We start from the raw sequence: 5,017 nt of genomic DNA, 5'->3' as shown, positions 1-5,017 counted from the left end.
CTTGCACCCAGTGGCTGCTGCTCAGAGCGATGCAAAGCAGCATCTTTATTTTTTGCACCTCTATTATACTGGGGCTTGACTGCCATCTAATAGCCTCAGCTAAGACAAATGTGAAGGTAAATGCACACTGCACCATCCACTGTACATTACAAGAAAAACATTAGCAATGCTGAATGCTAATATTAGCAAACACTGAATAATTAAAATAGTGTTTTTAAAACAAAAACACATAAGTCCTTTAAACACAACAGTAAATTACTCAGTAAAAATAAACAGATATTTGGGAATGTATTGTTGCTTTTGAGCAGCACTGCCATCTGCTGTGTACATTTATTTGTGAAGTACACCGTGTAGACCTTAAATATACCAGCATACTTTTAATGGCACATTAAAAAGGCTACAGAAATTTTTTTTGGGTTGAGATTTAATATTAATATGAGTTTTCAACTTACACCAGTCATTAGTAAAGATGTTGATTTGATTCTGTTGCTAAAAAATAATTTGGAGTGCATGTTAGAATAAACCAAATAGGGCTGAAGTATTATAAATTTAACCTAGAACTATCATAAATGGTCAAAGGTCAAGACTGGAGGATACGGGACATCACGTTTCTACCAGACCTTTTATATGTTTTTGTGTAAACATTTACATGATGGTGAGTTCAAAATTATACTATCTTGTGCTTCTACAAACATGTTTGACAAGACCATGTAGTTTTCTCAGGATTTTATCAGTGACGAATAGCTGTATTTAGCGTTTAAAATCAGCTATCCTGACAGCAAATTAAAAATGTGGATTCCTGGACCAGTACTGTTTAAAGGCCTATTTTTTTCTTGTAATTTAAGTGGAATTATCTTAATTTTAAAGCCTGTTTCTGACCCATATGGCCTAATAATTCTGTTGTTGATATTTGTTAGCTTATGTTAGTGTGTTAACGTACTAATCTTTAATAGATTACCCTTGAAACATTTCCTTAGAAAGCCACGTTTCTAGCATTTGTAAAACTGTATAGATTTTAATATATTGCTTATTACTTATAAAGCCCTGAATGTTTTAGAACCTCAGTATTTGAATGAGCTCCTTTACATTATAATCCTCTACGTCTGCTACATTCTCAAAACTGATAATACCATTTACATTTACATTACATTTACATTTAATACAATTTGATAATACCTAGAATATCAAAATCAACTGTGGGGGCAGATCCATTTCCTATTTGTCGCCTAAACTCTGGAATAACCTACCTAATATTGTTCAGGAGGCAGACAAACTCTTGCAGTTTAAATATAGATTAAAGACCCATCTCTTTAACCTGCATTAATTAGGTGAACCGGGAACACTTCTCATAACACCCGATGTACTTGCTACATCATTAGAAGAATGGCATCTATGACAATATTAGTCTATTTCTTTCTTATTCCGAGGTCACAGTAGCCACCAGATCCAGTCTGTATCCAGATCAGAGGGTCAGTGCAGTCACCAGGATCCAGTACGTATCCAGACCAGATGGTGGATCAGCACCTAGAGATGACCTCTACATTCTTGAAAGACAGAGGAGACCAGGACAACTAGAGCCCCAGATACAGATCCCCTGTAAAGAACTTGTCTCAGATGACCACCAGGACAAGACCACAGGAAACAGATGATTCTTCTGCACAATCTGAATTTGCGAGCCTGGAATTGAACTACTGGTTTCGTCTGGTCAGAGGAGAACTGACCCCAACTGAGCCTGGTTTCTCCCAAGGTTTTTTTTTTTCATTCTGTCACCGATGGAGTTTCGGTTCCTTGCCGCTGTCGCCTCTTGCTTGCTTAGTTGGGGTCAATTCATCTAGAGCGATATCGTTGACTTGATTGCAAATAAAAGCACAGACACTATTTGAACTGAAAAGAGATGACATCACTGAATTCAATGATGAACTGCCATTAACTATCATTTTGCATTATCGACACACTGTTTTCCTAATGAATGTTGTTCAGTTCCTTTGATGCAATATATTTTGTTTAAAGCGCTATATAAATAAAGGTGACTTGACTTGACTTGAAGACAATATGCTAACCCTAACCCTAACCCTAACCCTTCTATAACCTTTACCCTGCTATAACACTATCCTAACCCTAACCCTAACCCTAACCCTAACCCTAACCCTAACCATCACAGAATGAAAGACTGGAATTGGCCATGAACCCACCCACACCCTTACATTAACCCTCATAGGATGGCAGGCACAAAATAGCCCTAGACTGATCCACACCCTAATTTTAACCCTGGTGGAGGGTGGGGCAGGAAGTGGCCCTGGACCAACCCGCACTCTAAGCCTAGAATGAAGTGCGGGTATTAATCCTGAACTCACCCACACCCTAACATAGGAGGAGAGGGGAAATAGACGGACCCCAATTTGACCCGCATTTTAATCACAACCCTGATAGAATGTAGGGCGGGTGGTAGCCCTAGAGTGATCTACACTCTAATCTTAGTCTTGGTTAGATATAGGGGAGGAAATAACCCTTAAAAGTTATGAGGGCAGGGAATAGTCCTTTGGTGGTGTTGGGGACAGAGTCATGTAAGCTTGGATGGCTCGGTGGTAGAGTAATGGTCTTTGGTCTAAGGGACTGGGGTTCGAGTCCCGATCAGTGCAGGTTTTTTTGGGGGCTGGTGAGTTGGTCCGCTAGTTGGTCTCTTTTCGAAAAATCTCTTTTCGTGTTTGGACGCGGACTCACCACGGATGAGGTGACTAGGATAAAGTTGGAGGAGTAGGAAAAGACCCAAGGACTGCAACGGCAGAAGTTCCTGCATCTGGCGGTTGTCCTGGTAAGGATGATGTCTGTTCAGTTCTAAAATGTATGAACTTTGAAGAGGGGTGGACTGGTAGAAGCTTGGTGTGCAGTAATGTGCATCCGCCAGTCTCACACTATCGGCCTGACGGGAAGGAATGGGAGGTTTGGGATTGGGTTTTTTCAGGGGACCCGGATACCTTGCGGTGTTAACGAAGGGTCACTTGCATTGTGAGTATTCAGCCTCCCTGGGTCCACTTGGACAGCACGCAGGGCAGGTGGCCTGGGGCTAACAGGCCTTAATTGGAGCCCAATCTTCTACTGGTGATTAGCACCGCTCATGCAACAGCACATTATGCACCAACACCACTACACACTGACTTGCCTTTGCGATTTGTTTTTTGTTCTTCTTCTAGAAAGATTTTTTTAGTCTCAAAATCATGACATCCAACGGTTTTCTTCATACAAGAATGACTTCGGTCCGGTTTGGCATGCCTTTTAGAAGGGTGGTATGACAGAAAATCTTTGATCTCACACTCTTGGCCTTTGACCTTTCTTTTTCCTGATTTTCAGATTTTTTTTTGTCCTAGTTTGTAACATTGTTTTGACCATTTCTCGGCTTACTCTAAACTCCAATAAAACTCACTTCTAGAGTTAGACAAGACCCACTCCAGAACCCAACAAATTCATTGTGGATCTGGTCAGGTCAGGTTTAGAGGTTAGGGTTACAGAGTTAGGTTAGGGTTAGGGTTAGGTTTGGAAAAATACAACAGCTCCCCCCAACCTAGCCCTCGTCTAGGCCGGTTTGGGATAGGGAGACTGAGGGAAAGGTTAGGTTAGAGAGTTAGGGTTAGGGTTAGGGTTAGGTTTGGAAAAGTACAACAGCTCCCCCCAACCTAGCCCTCGTCTAGGCCGGTTTGGGATAGGGAGACTGAGGGAAAGGTGCACGGGCCCACGCTTGTCAGACTATACCATATCGCATGAGATCATCTCCGGTCTAGGAGCTGTGCTTGTCTAAGCATTGGGCCTAAAAAAGTGAAAGTTATGTTTTTGGTTAAATTTAGGCTCTGAATTTTTTCACCCTTAAGTTTCACAGTGCTCGAGTTGAACCGGCTGGGTTCATAATTGCTGAGGTTATGGCGGTTAGCTTGAGAGTGCAGTTTGTTAGGGTTAGGGTTAGAGTTAGGGTTAGGGTTAGGTTAGGTTAGGGTTAGGGTTAGGGTTAGGGTTAGGGTTAGGGTTAGGGTTAGGGTTAGAGTTAGGTTAGGTTAGGTTAGGGTTAGGTATATAGGGTAAAATGCGAAATTGCACCCCCCTATAGGGTGGGGTGCACTTCGTTTCTATAGGTCCTAGAGGGCTGAAATTCGGTATATATACTATTTAGAGGGCGCCCGATCGTTTGCACTTAGTTTGGTAGCTCTAGCGCCACCAGGTGCTGAGATGTGGTATTGCACCCCCAGTTGTTTTGCACCTAGAGGTCTGAAATTTGGTGTGTATACTAATTAGAGGACGCCCAGTCGATTGCACTTGGTTTCATCGCTCTAGCTCCTCCAGGGGCCGAGATATGGTACTGCACCCTTACTTGAGTTTCGCAGTGCTAGGGTTGAGTTTCGCTGTTCTAGGGTTAGGGTTGAGTTTCGCAGTTCCAGGGTTAGGGTTGAGTTTCGCTGTGCTAGGGTTAGGGTTGAGTTTCGCAGTTCCAGCCCTAGGGTTGAGTTTCGCAGTTCCAGCCCTAGGGTTGAGTTTCGCAGTTCCAGCCCTAGGGTTGAGTTTCTCTATACAGGTGTGTTTTTTTTTTTTTTTTTTTTTTTTTTTTTGGAGGGGGCGGGGCGGGGGTGGCTTAATTAGATGGGTTGGACTAAGTGTTTTTGGGGGGGTTGGACTTAGTGTTTTTTGGTGGGTTGGACTTAGTGTTTTTGGGTTGGGGTGGGTTGGACTTAGTGTTTTTTGGTGGGTTGGACTTAGTGGGGTGGGTTGGACTCAGTGTTTTTTGGTGGGTTGGACTTAGTGTTTTTTGGTGGGTTGGACTTAGTGGGGTGGGTTAGGGTTAGGATAGGGTTAGGGTTAGGGTTAGGTTTGGAAAAGTACAACAGCTCCCCCCAACCTAGCCCTCGTCTAGGCCGGTTTGGGATAGGGAGACTGAGGGAAAGGTGCACGGGCCCACGCTTGTCAGACTATACCATATCGCATGAGATCATCTCCGGTCTAGGAGCTGTGCTTGTCTAAGCATTGGGCCTAAAAA

Source organism: Carassius gibelio, chromosome B6 (assembly GCF_023724105.1).
Source record: "Carassius gibelio isolate Cgi1373 ecotype wild population from Czech Republic chromosome B6, carGib1.2-hapl.c, whole genome shotgun sequence".
Lineage (NCBI taxonomy): Eukaryota > Metazoa > Chordata > Actinopteri > Cypriniformes > Cyprinidae > Carassius > Carassius gibelio.
The sequence above is the reverse complement of the archived record's forward strand: the minus strand, read 5'-3'. Positions refer to the sequence as shown.